At 45.3% G+C, this 18,100-nt stretch overlaps 1 protein-coding gene and 1 pseudogene across 1 annotated transcript in view; both read right to left on the reverse strand.

The window, feature by feature from the left end:
* The window catches only part of TENM3 (teneurin transmembrane protein 3), a 2,716,013-nt gene that overhangs the window by 1,528,631 nt on the left and 1,169,282 nt on the right, over nt 1-18,100 (reverse strand). The window lies entirely within an intron of this gene.
* On the reverse strand, nt 17,495-17,613 carry LOC146038861 (5S ribosomal RNA; annotated as a pseudogene).

Raw genomic sequence — 18,100 nt, forward strand, 5'->3', positions numbered from 1 at the left:
TGCAGTTTGTATATCAGGAGAGTTGTTTAGTGATTATTAAAATAATGGAATTAATTGTTTACACAATTTTTTGAATAGGTTTGTATTTTTAGGAAACAAATGTATTTGTGTCTTTTACAAAGCACATTTAGGGCCATACTGTAAGTGATAAATTGGAGAGTGATAAACAACTAGCCAATCTGCTTCTACCTGTCATTTTTCAAACCTATATCACTCTCCATTTTATCACTTGATATACCTGGCAATTGAGTGCCAACACCTGTGAGTGCCAACACCTCTGTGAGCGATCTACAACATATCCACTACAAATGCCAGTGTTGCTCACATTTGTTATATAAATTAAATAAAAAAATGTTGTGTAAAGGTAAACATTACAGGTCATTTTGATGAATACAAATGTTTGTTCGGCAATTTCCACACCTATTTTGACAAAATCACTTGGCACTCAAAGGGTTAACATCTACTGTATTAAAAAAAAGCACACTTATAAAAAAAATGAGAGTACAGACAAAATGCTTAAGATGTTTTGAACTTTCATAATGAGGAATATGGTGCATTGTGGCACTATATAAATAAACTACAACAATAATAATAATAATAATAATAATAATAATAATAATAATAATAATAATAATAATAATAATTTATAGCAATAGATTAACCCTTATGGAAAAATAAAAGCATATAGCAATAAAAATACATTACTATTTGTCAGCATGTTGACATTTAGTATTATTAATACAAAGCATTTTAAAATATAATATTTAAATTGACTGGACACTCTAAACAACAGTTTTATTCATACTGAAAGCTTTTAAAGGGAGAGGTAAAGAAAAACTGAGATAAGAGCCGTCAGCTGCGCTCAGCAATTTCCTCCCTTGCCCAGACTTTTGTCTACATGATAAATATTTTAGATGCACGATATCTTACGATCCTTACATTTTTCAATGACAAGGAGACAAGATGCATTTTACATCTGTTAAAGACCCCTGATTGGCATGCATGCATGCAGAAACACTACTTTATGACTGAAAGGCGTAATGTTCCTCAAAAGCTATGGGCATAAAATATTCATCCTTCTTGCTTTCAATGAAATAGTTTGATGTATATGACACAAAGTGCTATAAGAGTCTTAAAAATGATTCACTAAAAAAAGATATTAAATCATTATTCTGGAAATATTAAAGAGAGTTTCTTTATAGAATTACAAGGTGTAACAAATGTTATCATTTTGATAATTGTTTTACTATGAAAACTCCTTCCCAATACTTTATAATATGTTGGTGCAGGGGTGCCACAACCGTTTTGGTTGAGGGGGGGGGGGGTATCATTTATTTATGGTGCCCCTAAATCACTGAATGTCCAGGGCAACTGGACTTACCTGCCACACCGCCTACCTAATGATGGAGATCTATGTATGTCTGCATGTATGTATCTACCTATCAGGAAGGACAGAGCGGTGATGCGTAATCAGGGGTAGGGGAGGAGGCAGCACTTGATGCAGATGCTGTCTCCAAGTGCAGCCTCCTGTATAGTGTGAGAGGAAACCGGGTCGCTCAACTCGGAATGCCGGGTTGCTGGACCTGGGAAATTTAATAAAGTCCTTGCAGATCACACAGAGACCTGGGGTGACCTGGCAATAACCTGGGATTATTTTTGGACAAGCATTTATTGGATAAAAACAACCAGGTACTACCGATAAACATATTTTATCCCAAAGTAGAATCGAAGTAAAATATTCAAACAGGGATTTAACATCTAGACTGTGTGGCATGCGTTTTTACGACGTCAACATATTGACTGTCATCGGAGCCCCTTGTGAGCTCGGTGGCTTGCTACGCTCTCCACCTGTTCTATTCTCACTCTATATGGGGTTTGTGGACCCCCAAGAGGAAAAAAGCCTCTGACCTACAGGATCTCAACTGATTGCAATTAGCAGTTGGGATTCCGATGTCGGAAAAATGACCGGCGGAATCCCAACTGTCAGAGAATCATCCAGCACCCCTAGACAACACGTTCGAACGGATCCTGTAAATGGTTGAACTTGATGGATGTAAGTCTTCTTTCAACTTTATTTACTATGTTACTATGATGGAAGAAGGTGGGAGCACAAAGGGGAGCTGACAAAGGTGGGAAGGGGAAGATGTCAGGAACATGTGAAGTGGTAGGTGAAAAGGGCACAGGTACAGTATGATCCCAGATGAGAGGCCAGCCCACAGTTACTAGCCATTCAAACTCTAGGAGCTGGAGCTGGGTGCAGGAAAGTGGAGGGGCCTGGCGGCAGACAGAGAAGGGCAGATTTTAGCACTATATATTTCTCCTATTGTATGATTTTATATGTTACATTTTTTACACAATTATCTCTTACCTCTATAACATGCCAAACACATGCAGTAGCTGCTCTTATCTATCATACACTCTTTAACACTTAATTTTCTTAACTATTGTGATGCCTTGGGGTGGTGTGGCTGGGCTGATTTTGGGAGTATACCACTCTCTAGACTTGAACCCTTAGAATGTTAGCGGCTTAATCGATGAGGTTATCTGGACATGTTGGTAAACCTATAACATAAAGCCGATATTATGCAAAAAAATGATTGCACAATTTATTGAAAAAATGTATTGAAAATTATTGAATGGTGCACCTGTGTAACGATCAGATCAGGTGATCGATCAAATTAACGTATGCCTCCTGTTATGATTATCTGTCCGGTCAATGTATGTCTGATATTGGTGTAATAGTTATGTCTCCTGTGAGTATTGGAATCAGGACATGTCTTGTATGTAAACTGTAGGTGACCCTGGTTTGAGTTTGAGGCCTGTATTCCCTCAGTGTGAAATCTGTGAACTCCTCCGGAGTTAGGATGTAAGATAAAATCTGAGCCCCTCATAAACCATGGTCCAGGAAAAGAGGTTAGAGTTTGTCCCCTTCCTTCACATCTCTTATCAGTGGGTCTGCTATGCAAGGAAGGAGGATCAATCACTTTGAAACAGCAGACTGTAGAAATACATTGCCAGGGACCTTCCACACTCCTTCAGCATGGAAAGAGTGGAATCCCAAGGGTGGGAGGGATGAGGGAGTCTGCAAGGTATAACTAAGACCTTTCTCCCTATAGTCAGTGTCACTACCTGGGGGTCTAGCAAGCAGGCTGTAGGCGACGAGAGATTTCTTGTGGAGGACCCCCCCACTTCAGGATTGTAGGATACGGTTCTGTCTTTTTTTTCCTTTTATTTTATTTCTGAAATTTGCATTTAAAACTTGTGTGTACTTTTAAAATCATTGTAAAATCTTGTAACTATTTTCTAAAGCTCTGTAGTATTTCTAGGAATAAATAATACATATTCCCAGTTCTGGTTCTGTGTTCCTAAGACTCATTAGCCTCGGAAGAGAACGGCTGAAAAACGTTACCATTGTTATCTTGTATTGTGTGGTCAGGGGCGAGCCAAGCCGCCCCTTGCGCAGTTTCAGGCGCTAAAATCAGGTTTTGGCTGGTGGCAGTGTACCTCAAGGAAAGGACCCGAGTGTCCTGAGTGAACCCCAGTCACGGCCGGCGCTGCTCAGATTGACGTATCGGAGCAGGCGACCGGTGGGTCCGTGACATTTGGTGGCAAGCGGTGGGGTGGAGAATTCATTTTTCTCTTTAAGAACTTAAGTGAGTGTGGGTAGAATTTTGTGAGAAATACCCACATCACCAGAATCAGAACTCAGAGCTTTACTATAGTTTTAAAAGTCACACAGTGAGTGCAATTTCTGTTCCCCTCCCTTCTCTTGTTTTCTTTACTATCATTTTATTTGACAAGTGTGAGACTCAGGATGTCTGATTACCGGATGATGAGACGTGATGATCTGGCGACTATATGTGTACGGAGGGACATCCCTTGGTCTGGCCTGAGTAAAGAACTGATGATAAAGGCACTCATGGAAGCCGATCGGGTTCTAGCTGCTGGAGGAAGCCAGTCCAGGGACACTCCTACTCCAAGGGCTCAGTTGGCACAAGACAACACAAGTGATGCCCTGCCAGGGTCAGATGCATCTGCTGGCAACAGTGAGTCTACACTGCAGAGTTACCTTCAAACTGCTGTCAGGCAAATGAAGGACCTGGACCCCACAATGGCCGTGCAGCTAATGCAGCTAGAGGCTGAGCAGCGCAGAGCCGAGCTAGAGGCTGAGCAGCGCAGAGCCGAGCGAGAGGCTGCAGAGCGTCAGGCGGAGCGTGAGTACCAGTTGGAACTGGTGAGGCTCAGCGGCCAGAGCGCTGTTGGTAACCCGGGTAGGAAAAAGCCCCGGCATGACCAATTTCCCGTGCTGGAGAAAGATGGTGACCTGGATACTTTCTTCAGGAGTTTCGAAAAGACTTGCCGGCAGTTTGCACTGGACCCCAGTGAATGGGCAAGTTATTTAACCCCTGGGCTGAGGGGAAAGGCTTTGGATGCATTTGCTGACCTTCCCCAGGAGCTGGATGGAGATTATACTGCCATAAAGAAAGCCTTGCTACAGCGTTTCAACATCACCCCTGAGGCATACCGACAGAAGTTCAGAGACTTAAAGCGCAGCCCCTCTGATACCTATGGGGGCCTGTTAGCACAACTGTCAACCCTATTGCATCAGTGGGTTGAGGGCTTGCAAGTAAAGGACTATGATAAATTGAAGGACCTATTTCTGCAAGAGCAGTTCATCGCACTCTGCCCAGCTGAGGTTAAAGAGTGGGTCCTGGACCGGAATCCCGAATCAGCAGAAAAGGCTGCCACCCTGGCAGACCAATACACCAGCACCAGGGCTTCTGTGGCAAAGAAGACCTGGGGGACGCCCGGGCAAGTCAGCTGGAGAGAGCGGAGACCCGGAGACTCGCCCCAGCAGCCCTCTTCAACTAAACCAGCAGCCGCTGCATTTGTTGGGGGGGTGGGGGGACAACCTGTTTTGGCAACCAGCCGCAGGTGTTTTATTTGCGATGAAGTGGGGCACTTCCGTTCCCGTTGCCCCAAGAGGAACTCTCCTGTGGGGGGCCCAGCCGTGAAACCTATGCCTGCCGTCCTGTGTGTAGGAGGACCCCAGGAGAGACCCCGGGACAATCTACAACCAGTCCAGGTAGGACAAAGGGTGGCGCTTGGGCTATTGGACTCAGGTGCAGATCTGACTCTCATAGATTCAGCATTGGTGGGCCCAGAGAACATCATCCCAGGAAAGACTATTGCTGTACGGGGGGTGAGTGGGGTCCACCCTGATGTTCCTATGGCCAGGGTATACCTTGATTGGGGGGTTGGAAGAGGCATCCGTGATGTTGGGGTGCTGGACAATCTACCTGCCGGTGTGCTTTTGGGGACTGATCTTGGAAAGATGCACACTGCCTATGTCAATGAAAGTGATGTTGGTACTGACTCTGTGTTACTAGCTAACCCTTCTGTCCCTCAGGCGACCCCTGCTGAGCTTTACAATCGTAATGTAAATGTATGTGAGGTTGCAGATTTGTGTTTAGCAGAACCTAACCCTTTGCAAATGTACAGGGGGGAAGTGGGTCACAATGCCTGTACTAAGGTAGAATTATGTGATGTATCGTTACCAGATAATGTTGCGAAAGCACCAGTATCAGGGGTTGTACAGAATACTGAGCCAATCTCTGTGTTAGCAGTTCAGACAAGGAGAGCTGCAGCCCAGAACAGCTGTGATTTAACCCCTGCCTGTGTGGAAGGGGACTCCCTGGAAGTGGATACCCCTCCACCCCCCTCCCCTCCTGTAGAAGTCTCCAGTTCAGATGCTGTCCTAGAGGAGGGGGGGGGGGGGGGGGGGCTTGCCTGCCTTGTTTCCCCACACTGATCAGCTGCTCAGAAGTGAGGCATTCAAAGCAGAACAGCAGACCGATCCCAGCTTGGCCGCTCTCAGAGAGCAAGCCAAGGAGGTCCCAACGGGGAATGGCTCAGTCAGAGTTTATGTAGAAAATGGGCTGTTATATTGTGAGCCACCTTCCTCAGAGGACCCTGAAGATGAAGGTCCTAACAGGCAGCTGGTGGTTCCACAGGCTTATAGGGAAGGGTTAATGAAAATAGCTCATGAAATTCCCTTAGGCGGACATATGAATCCGAAAAGAACTCAAGCTCGTTTGAGGCCCAATTTTTTCTGGCCTAACATGGGGAACGATGTACCTAATTACTGTCGCTCCTGCCATGCCTGCCAGTTAGCTGGGAAGCCCGGTGACCAAGGCCGAGCACCTCTCATTTCATTACCACTTATCGCAGAACCCTTTGAGCGGGTTGGTGTAGATCTTGTGGGGCCCCTCGCTATCCCCAGCAGCTCAGGGAAACAATACATTCTCACTGTGGTGGACTACGCCACGAGGTACCCTGAAGCTGTAGCACTCTCCTCCATCCGCGCAGACAAAGTGGCGGATGCGCTCATATCCATTTTCTCCAGGGTGGGGTTCCCAAAGGAGATGCTAACTGACCAGGGTACTCAGTTCATGTCCAAGCTCATGCAGAGTCTCTGTAAGAGGATGCAGGTGGATCACCTAATCACCTCTGCCTATCACCCCCAAACGAACGGCCTCTGCGAACGCTTCAATGGTACCCTAAAACAGATGTTGAGGGTCTTTGTGGAGTCCCAGGGAAGGGACTGGGAAAGGTTCTTGCCGCACCTCCTGTTTGCATACCGGGAGGTGCCTCAAGAATCAACGGGCTTCTCCCCCTTTGAACTCCTGTATGGGCGCCGTGCACGTGGACCCCTGGATTTGATTAGACAGGAGTGGGAGGGGAAGTTGGTCACCCCGGAAACATCCGTGGTGCACTATGTGGTGCAATTCAGGGAGAAAATGCAGTTCCTAATGGAAATGGCACAGAGCAACCTGAAGGCTGCACAGACCAAGCAAAAACAATGGTACGACCGACAGGCTAGAGAGCGTATCTTTGAGGTGGGGCAAAAGGTATTGGCTCTGGTTCCCATGAGACAGAACAAGCTGCAGGCTGCCTGGGAGGGTCCCTACACTGTAATACAACGTATCAAAGATGTTAATTACATTGTGGAAAAAGGGGAGGGACGTAAGAGGCAGAAGATGTATCATGTCAACATGCTCAAACCTTATCACGAAAGGGGGGCTTGTGTGTTTGCTGTGTGTAGTTTGCCTGAGAATGAGCAAGGAATTGACCCCCTGATGGATTTAGCAGCTGCTGCTAAGGAGGGGCGATCCCTGTCTGATGCCCACTTCAGTGATAAACTGACAGAGGCACAGCGAGCACAGCTCACTGACACACTGCAGCCCTACAAGTCCCATTTCACAGGGAAGCCTGGAAAAACACACTTGGTAACTCATCATGTAAACACAGGTAGTCAGACCCCCCTCAGGCAGCCAGCATACCGGGCTTCTCCTGAGGTGCTGGAAGCCATGAAGAGGGAAATTGATGAAATGCTGCAGCTGGGGGTGATTCAACGGTCTCACAGTGCTTGGGCTGCCCCAGTTGTACTGGTCCCAAAGAAGTGTGGGGGCACCCGCTTCTGTGTAGACTATAGGAGGTTAAATGATGCCACTGTGTTCGATGCCTATCCCATGCCCAGGATAGATGAACTGTTAGATCAGCTGGCCCAGGCACGTTACATCACTGTCATGGATCTGAGTAGAGGATACTGGCAGATCCCACTGTCACCGGAGGCCCGTGAGCGGTCTGCATTTATCACACCATTCGGCCTGTTTGAGTTTCTGGTCATGCCCTTTGGAATGAAAAATGCACCTGCGTCCTTTCAGCGCCTGGTTAATGACCTGCTGGAAGGCCAGGAGACACATGCCGTCGCCTACCTGGATGACATTGCGGTGTTCAGTCAGACCTGGGAAGAGCACCTGATCCATCTGAACAGTGTGTTAAGTAAAATCACGGGGGCCGGGTTGACGATTAAACCAGAGAAATGCCAGCTTGGGCTGGGTGAGGTACACTACCTGGGGCACTGTGTTGGAGGTGGTACCCTTCGCCCAGAGTTAAGCAAAGTAGAGGCTATAACGGAGTGGCCCACTCCCACAACCAAAAAACAGGTCATGTCCTTCCTAGGTACTGCTGGGTATTACCGAAAATTTGTACCCCACTACAGCACTCTAGCAAAACCACTGACAGACTTAACCAAAAAGAAGTTGCCCCAGGTGGTCAATTGGACAAAGGAATGTGAGGGGGCATTTTTGGCGCTGAAGTCCGCATTAGCTAAGTCACCTGTGCTGCAGGCCCCAGATTTCCAAAAGAAGTTTGTAGTGCAGACTGATGCTTCCAATTATGGGCTAGGTGCTGTGCTCAGCCAAGTCAATGAGAAAGGAGAGGAGCATCCCATCCTGTTCTTAAGTAAGAAATTGCTTCCCAGAGAAGTAGCCTATGCCACCGTGGAGAAGGAGTGTTTGGCGATTGTGTGGGCTCTCCAAAAACTCCAGCCATATCTGTACGGACGTGACTTTTTAATAATTACAGATCACAACCCATTGGTATTTCTGAATAGAGTTGCCGGAGATAATGGTAAACTGCTAAGATGGAGTCTCATACTGCAGCAGTACACTTTTACCATCCAGCACAAAAAGGGTGCCCACCACAGTAATGCGGATGGACTCTCACGGCGAGGAAGTGAATAGCGCACTGAGGAGATGGTGACGTGGGTCACCACCTCTGTGCGCCATTTTAAAAGGGGGAGGTGTAACGATCAGATCAGGTGATCGATCAAATTAACGTATGCCTCCTGTTATGATTATCTGTCCGGTCAATGTATGTCTGATATTGGTGTAATAGTTATGTCTCCTGTGAGTATTGGAATCAGGACATGTCTTGTATGTAAACTGTAGGTGACCCTGGTTTGAGTTTGAGGCCTGTATTCCCTCAGTGTGACATCTGTGAACTCCTCCGGAGTTAGGATGTAAGATAAAATCTGAGCCCCTCATAAACCATGGTCCAGGAAAAGAGGTTAGAGTTTGTCCCCTTCCTTCACATCTCTTATCAGTGGGTCTGCTATGCAAGGAAGGAGGATCAATCACTTTGAAACAGCAGACTGTAGAAATACATTGCCAGGGACCTTCCACACTCCTTCAGCATGGAAAGAGTGGAATCCCAAGGGTGGGAGGGATGAGGGAGTCTGCAAGGTATAACTAAGACCTTTCTCCCTATAGTCAGTGTCACTACCTGGGGGTCTAGCAAGCAGGCTGTAGGCGACGAGAGATTTCTTGTGGAGGACCCCCCCACTTCAGGATTGTAGGATACGGTTCTGTCTTTTTTTTCCTTTTATTTTATTTCTGAAATTTGCATTTAAAACTTGTGTGTACTTTTAAAATCATTGTAAAATCTTGTAACTATTTTCTAAAGCTCTGTAGTATTTCTAGGAATAAATAATACATATTCCCAGTTCTGGTTCTGTGTTCCTAAGACTCATTAGCCTCGGAAGAGAACGGCTGAAAAACGTTACCATTGTTATCTTGTATTGTGTGGTCAGGGGCGAGCCAAGCCGCCCCTTGCGCAGTTTCAGGCGCTAAAATCAGGTTTTGGCTGGTGGCAGTGTACCTCAAGGAAAGGACCCGAGTGTCCTGAGTGAACCCCAGTCACGGCCGGCGCTGCTCAGATTGACGTATCGGAGCAGGCGACCGGTGGGTCCGTGACAACCTGTATATTTCACTTCGGGTGGGGAACTTTAAGCCGCAGCAAAGCAACACCTTTCATTACATTGCGTGGCAGCACAGACTGTGTAATGGTCAGCATTACTGCCTCACAGCATTGAGGTCATGGGTTTGATTCCCACCATGCCTCTAACTGTGCAGAGTTTGTATATTCTTCCTCTGCTTGCGTGGGTTCACTCCAGGTAGTCTGGTTTCCTCCCACATTCCAAAAATATACTGGTAGGTTAGTTGCCTTCCAACAAAATTTAACCCAAGAGGGAATTTGTGTACATGTGGTAGGGAATATAGATTGTAAGCTCCACTGGGGCAGGGACTGGTTGAATGTTAAAATATTCTGTGTAAAGCTCTGCAGAATATGTGTGCGCTATATAAGAAACTGTCAATAAATAAATAATAAATTACATAGGGTATGCAGTCTAGGGTCCTTCCTATATATATATTGATTGTACAATCAAAAGAAAATGAAATTCCTTGAGTGTGTTTTAATAGTATATAATAGCTATTTATTGTATTTGACATGCATTTGCATGTTACTCACTCTTACAACTAAAATAACATTAGCTAAAGCTACAGTATGTAACATTCAATGAAGCTGATATGAAAAAATCCTGGAAAGAGACTGTTGAGATGTCATCAGGGAGAAGGTAGCAATGACTTGCCTCCTCTGGGCAGGGCGCAGATTAAAATAGAAGCATTGGCAAAATTCCCAAATCAATTCCAAATGTCAACTGCAAAATACTGAATTGAAACCTATGTGCTATGGTAACATCCACATGAAGAACTCCTGTTATGCAAAGATATTTTAGCTAACAGACATTCTAACATGCCTCAGTAGGCTTTCTATTATAATGTACCTGCTAAAGTACTGGCAGCCTAGTCATCAGAAAGATGCCTTCATCTTTCTGAACTGACGTGAAAAGGAAGTCAATATGAATATATCCAAATTATCTACAGTATCTATCTATCTATCTATCTATCTATCTATCTATCTATCTATCTATCTATCTATCTATCTATCTATCTATCTACCTACCTATCTATCTATCTATCTATCTATCTATCTATCTATCTCTCTATTTAGAGTATTCGTTGTGATTTAATTTAATTTTTCACCTATGTTGAGAGTAGAGATGTGTGGGCTCAGATTTCCCAGATCCAAGACCGCACGAACGGTATGAATCTGAGCCCGAATCCGTGCTGCGCTTGGCGCTTCCTGAGGGCAAAACGTCATTCTCGTGATATACAGACCTCGATTTATACGGCGAGCATCCGGTGCCATTTGTTACTCGTGAGTTGAACTGAGTAGGAAAAGGATAGTTACACTCTGTGTGCAGAGCTATGTTCGGTTAGTTAGGTTAGAACTTAGGAGCTGTCTTTATTTTGCTGCTGGGGCGACTGCCAGTGCCTACTAGTGCCACTGTCTGCTCTGCTCTCTGGTGTGTGCTCTGCACTGCCAGTGGCTGCCAGCCCAGCCAGTACTACCTGGCCAAATCAGTATATGTGCATTGTTGTTAACCACTTGTATACCAGTCAGCTTGTGCATCTGCTGTATATTTTAATACCTCCCTGCTGATGCATTTATTTAATGCTGTATATAACTAAGGTAAACTATATATATATATATATATATATATATATATATATATATATATATACTCTCTGCTGGTGCATCTACTGTACTGCCATATAAATATTAATAATACCAGTGTACTGGTTCATCTACTGCCATATATATAATAGTAATACTTCTCTACTGGTGCATCTAATGTACTGCCATATATACCAGTCTCCTGGTGCATCTACTGCCATATATATAATATCTCTCTGCTGGTGCATCTACTGCCGTATATATAATACCTCTCTGCTGGTGCATCTACTGCTGTATATATATAATACCTCTCTGCTGGTGCATCTACTGTACTGCTGTATAAATAATACCAGTCTACTGGTGCATCTACTGCTGTATATATAATACCTGTCTACTGGTGCATCTACTGCCGTATATATAATACCTGTCTACTGGTGCATCTACTGCCGTATAAATAATACCAGTCTACTGGTGCATCTACTGCCGTATATATATATATATATATATATATATATATATATATATATAATACCTCTCTGCTGGTGCATCCACTGCCGTATATATATATAATACCTCTCTGCTTGTGCATCTACTGCCATATAAATAATACCAGTCGACTCTACTGGTGCATCTACTGCAGTATATATATATAATACCTCTCTGCTGGTGCATCAACTGCCATATATATATAATACCTCTATGCTGGTGTATACACTGCCATACATATAATATCTCTCTGCTGGTGCATATACTGCCGTATATATAATACCTCTCTGCTGGTGCATCTACTGCCGTATAAAAAAATCCAGTCTACTGGTGCATCTACTGCTATATATATATATATATATATATATATATATATATATATATATATATATATATATATATATATATATTACCTCTCTGTGGGTGCATCTACTGTACTATTCTACCGTATAAATAACACCAGTCCACTGGCACATCTACTGCATTATATATAATACCGGTCAACTCTACTGGTGCATCTACTGTACTGCCGTATAAATATTACCAGTCTACTGATGCATCTACTGCTGTATATATATATATAATACCTCTCTGCTGGTGCATCTACTGCCGTATATATAATACCTCTCTGCTGGTGCATATAGTGCAATATATATATAATGTTTCTCTGCTGGTGCATTTACTGCTGTATAAATAATACCAGTCTACTGGTGCATCCACTGCCCCATATATATATATATATATATATATATATAAATATATATATATATATTAAGAAGCGCTTCCTTCTACATTTTTTCTACGGATTGCACTAACAAGCGCTTCCTTCGACATTTTTTCTACAGATATAGATATATATATATATATATATATATGGGGATCAAAAAGAAGCTCTAAGACACTGGCGCATTAGATTACCCTAAATACAATGTGTTCGGTGTAACCTATAAGATTTTTAGGATCTAACTATAAAATCTTTAGGGTGGCTAGCCGATTCTCTAGGTGCCGGCTTGGTGAACCGGAGAAGTTTGGATGAAGAGTATGGGGAGAGTCAAGGCGCCTTACAGTGGTCTAGTAATTGTTATAAAAAAAAGTATGGACATATATGCAAAGATATACTGTAAATATGTATTTAATATACCAAAATAAAAGAGTATATATATATATATATATAAAAAAAGATTTTTTGTATACACTTAATTCATACAATATACAAGAACATAAATATGACAGTTATACAATTGGTTGGGATAGGTAGTGGGGATGGGGAAGGGGAATGGAGACAACAAGGAAGTAGGTGGAAACAGATAAGCACAGTATTAAAAAAATACAGACATATAAGAGCAATCAGTATATCCCCTTTGTTAAAAAGTATGGTTAGTACTTAGCTGGATATAGGGTAAGTAAAAAAAGGGGAAAGTCTTTTTCGTGGTTAGGAGACCAGGAGGTAGTGCTGCAGTCTCTTGGCTCAGTGGCAGGAAGGATTAGAGGGTGGTCCCGACGCGTTTCGTCCACTTGTGGACTTCTTCAAGGGGAGCAGAATATTGAGGTGTGATCAGTAAGGGTATTTATACTATCTGTGATTACATGGGGGTGGGATTAGAAACCGGAAGCGGAAGTGTCCAATTTTTCGTTATTTTGATACAGTCCTGGAAAAAGGTTTATAGCAATTGCCAATAGGATTGGAGACTAATTCTCCATTAATGTTGTCCAGTCAGTGTTGGTGAATTTGCAGCAAATGCTGCCGCAATCAGTTAGAACTTTTTTCGCTGGACCGGAAGTGCGTCATCGCACTGTCCGTCCATGGAACGCGGAAGTGTTTGTAGTTGGAGCGCACATTGCGCTGACTCTGGAACGCGGAAATTAAGGCTTGTGCCGTACTGACGATAGACCAGATGTGCGTCTCCTCGCTGTCTGTTTTGTGGAACGCGGATGTTGCTGTATTGGAGCGCAGACCTTCTGTTGGATCCTGATCTTCTATTGGATCCCGGTCTTCATACTTATGGGGGCGGAGTTTTTCATTGTGAGACGCAAGCGTTGTCATAGCAATCCTCAGGTGGAGACATATTTAGCTCTTTATATTGTATGTACTACGAAAAAACAAAGTATAAATATTAATGGAAAAGGACACTTATTCAGAGTTCGTTTGCCGCATGGAAGCATTTTAGATTCTTCGTTATCATATAGGTGGCATTTTCGTGCATACATGCAAGCAATGGTGATCCCATGTGTTTTGCTTAACTCTGTTCATGTGATTATAAGGTGACAAACAGGATAGTCCTATACATATTTAAATACATATGTGACATTAATATGAACTTATAACAATAGTCGTGACAAGGTTCTTAAAATGTGGGTATAGATGTGTGATAGAAAAATATATAATAACTAGGTGATTCATCGCGCCCTACGGGCGCTCTTCACACCGTCGTAAGGGGCTGCGCCCCCTTAATTTGTGAACGTTTGTATATGAGAAATATGGTTAGAATTGTATGAAAGATGCCCTGTATTGCAACTTAGGTGTCCGCGAATCGCGGGAGGGGGGGTCGCGGAGGGTGCCGCGAATTGCAGGAGGGGTGGTCGCGGGGGGTGCCGCGAATTGCAGGAGGGGGGGGTTGGGGGGGGGTGGATGCTGCGAATCGCGGGAGGGGAGGGATTGCAGAGAATCGCGGGAGGGGGGTCGCGGGGTGGGTTGCCGCAAAACGCGGGAGGGGGGTTACGGGGGCGGGGGTTGCGGCGAATCATGGTAAGGGGGGTCGCGGGGGGTGTGCCGTGAATCACGGGAGGGGGGGTCATGGGGTGGGGTGCCAAGAATCGCGCGGGGGTGTGTGTGTGTGCCGTGAATCGCGGGAGTGGGGGTTGCGGGGGGGGGTGGGGGGGTGTGACGCGAATCGCCACAAGAAAAAATCAACACAGAAAGGTCAACACATGTAAATGTTGACATAAGTGTGGCACTTCATTGGTGTCCATGTCGACACATGAGAATGAATATGAAAACATTCAAAAAATGAAAAAAAAAACTTCAAAAACTCATGTCAACCTTTTTCATTGTCGACCATAGCCATGTCAGTGTTTTCCATGTGCAATTTAATTCTGGAGCTGCCGCGAATCGGGGGGGGGGGGGGGTGCCGCGAATTGCGGGAGGGGGGGTCGCGGGGGTGGGTGCAACGAATCGCGGGAGGGGGGGTTACGGGGCGGGGGTTGCGGCGAATCATGGGAGGGGGGGGGGTCGCGGGGGTGTGCCGTGAATCACGGGAGGGGGGGTCACGGGGTGGGGTGCCGAGAATCGCGGGGGAGGTGTGTGTGTGTGTGCCGTGAATCGCGGGATTGGGGGTTGTGGGGGGGGGGGTGACGCAAATCTCCACAAGAAAAATTCAACACAGAAAGGTCAACACATGTAAATGTTGACATAAGTGTGGCACTTCATTGGTGTCCATGTCGACACATGAGAATGAATATGAAAATATTCAAAAAATGAAAAAAAAAAACTTCAAAAACTCATGTCAACCATTTTCATTGTCGACCATAGCCATGTCAGTGTTTTCCATGTGCAATTTAATTCTGGAGCTGCCGGAGGTGTGTGTGTGTGTGCCGTGAATCGCGGGATTGGGGGTTGCGGGGGGGTGTGACGCGAATCGCCACAAGAAAAAATCAACACAGAAAGGTCAACACATGTAAATGTTGACATAAGTGTGCCACTTCATTGGTGTCCATGTTGACACATGACAATGAATATGAAAACATTAAAAAAATGAAATAAATCTTCAAAAACTCATGTCAACCTTTTTCATTGTCAACCATAGCCGTGCCAGTGTTTTGCATGTGCCATTTAATCCTGGGGCTGCCGCGAATCCCGGGGGGGTGCTGCGATTTGCGGGAGGGGGGGGTTGCGGGGGGTGGGTGCCGCGAATCGCGGCAGAGCGGGGTTCATGGGGGTTCCGGTGGGGGGTTGCCGCGAATTGCGGGAGGGTAGGGTCGCGTGGGGGGTGCCGGGAATCGCCGGAGGGGGGGTTGCGGGGGGTGTGACGCGAATCGCCACAAGAAAAAAATCAACACAGAAAGGTGAACACATGTAAATGTTGACATAAGTGTGGCACTTCATTGGTGTCCATGTCGACACATGAGAATGAATATGAAAATATTAAAAAAATGACAAAAAAATGACAAAAACTCATGTCAACCTTTTTCATTGTCGACCATAGCCATGTCAGTGTTTTCCATGTGCAATTTTAATCTGGAACTGCCGCGAATCACGGGGGGGGGGGTGCCGCGAATTGCGGGAGGGGGGGTTGCGGGGGTGGGTGCCGCGAATCGTGGGAGGGCGGGGTTCACAGGGGTTCCGGTGGGGGGTTGCCGCGAATTGCGGGAGGTGGGGGGTCACGGGGGGTGCCGCGAATCGCGGGAGGGGGGGTTGCGGGGGGTGTGACGCGAATCGCCACAAGAAAAAATCAACACAGAAAGGTTAACACATGTAAATGTTGACATAAGTGTGCCACTTCATTGGTGTCCATGTCGACACATGACAATGAATATGAAAAAATTAAAAAAATTAAAAATTAATCTTCAAAAACTCATGTCAACCTTTTTCATTGTCGACCATAGCCATGTCAGTGTTTTGCATGTGCCATTTAATCCTGGGGCTGCGGCGAATTGCGGGGGGGGGGGGTGCCGCGAATCGCGGGAGGGGGGTCGCAGGGGGGTGCCACCAATCGTGCAAGGGGGGGTCGCGGGGGGGTGTTTTTTCCGCGAATCGGGGGGGGGGTCACGGGGGAGGGTTTGCCGCGATTCGCGGGAGGGGGGGTCGCGGGCTGGTGGTTATGCCGCGAATTGCGGGAGGGGTCGTGGGGGGGTTCTTTTTGCAGCGAATCGCGGGAGGGGGGGTCGCGAGGGTGTTTTTGCTGGGGGTCGCGGGGGAGCGGGTGTTTTTGCCGTGAATCGCGGGAGGGGGGGGGGGCGCGCGGGGGGGGGAGGTTTTGCCGCAAATCGCGGGAGGGGGGCGCTCACCTGGTGGCTGTGGAGTAGCAGTGCTGGGCAACATGGGAAGGCAGTGGGTGTCTGGCACTGTCTGTGGGCTCACTGGGCTGGTTCTCTGTCACATACCTCCCAACATGACCCTCTCCAGGAGGGACACAATGCTGTTGTTTCTAGACTTCCCCTTAATGTATGATTGCCATCACCTGTTTTAAACAGGTTAATTTCTCAGAAAGGTGTTCAGCACAGATGAAGGCAATCACACATTAAGAGGAAAGTCCAGGAACAGAGCGTTATAGACACAGACACCCACTTTGAGTGACAGATGTAGCCAAATATATAGGAGATATTTATAAGTGAGAATGATGATTTTTTATGACAGAATTTTTATTTTTAGTACGTCATATATTTGTGATTTTTTGTGGTTAAGAACCCTAAGCTCTATTTCACCAAATGGTGCAATGACCAAATTTGTTCTGTATATACAGAGTTCATTTCTTTTGAGTCTATTGGCAGTAATTGGAATAGTAATTATTTCATTTTTTCTTTTCTCCTTTCTGGAAACTTTCTGTCGGAGCTTTCTGGGGTATAATGAATGTCTCTGTTTGTAGCTAATCAATTCTTTAGTTCTTTGTTGAAAAGGAATAGTCCCGATACCAGGTTTTTGTATTGTATTTTTCAGGTTTTTCTTGAGTTCATATGAGGGTGGGATTTTCAAATATTCAAGTTGTTGCCTTCAGTAATGATGTCCTCTGTGTCTTCTGGAGGTCCTTTATTTACAACTGTCATCAGAGGTTCTTTAGACCTGTTGGTGTCCTTCCCTGTACAGTATTACATGCGATACCCAATTTTCCCTGGTGGTCTCCCTCCCAAGTACTTGTTGGGCCCACTGCTTTTTAATTTCCGAGTTCGGATGGAATCGGGTTTGTGCAGAGTGGGATGATCGCATTTCCTTGTATTGGGGTCACTTTCATACAGGCTAAGACCTCTGTGGCGTTGTCTCTTCAGAGGAATGGGGCTATTTCGTAGCTTTCATTTAGACCATGGGGTGACAGGGTATTGAGTTCGTAGATCCAAAACATCTCACGTTGGGAAAGTCTCTTTGCTAAATCCCCTCCCCGTGGTCCGAGGGTAACGTGTTCGATGGTGGTGAATTTCAGATTTTCTACGGATGAGTTGTGATTATTTAGGAAGTGTCGAGATACGGAATGGGTTGTAAGTTTGTTTTTAATATATCTGATATGCTCCTGTATTCTGAGTTTGAGTGGGTGTTTGGTCTTCCCCACGTATTTAAGACCACATGGACATTCGATCATGTAGATAGCTGATGTGGTATTACAGTTACAGAAATGTTTCTTTGTATATTTTTTGGTATTATTGTAATTATGAAAAGTTTTTCTATCCGGATGAACGTGTTTGCAGATATTGCAGTGACCAC

The sequence above is a fragment of the Crinia signifera genome, chromosome 1, assembly GCF_055691185.1.
Source record: "Crinia signifera chromosome 1, ASM5569118v1, whole genome shotgun sequence".
NCBI lineage: Eukaryota > Metazoa > Chordata > Amphibia > Anura > Myobatrachidae > Crinia > Crinia signifera.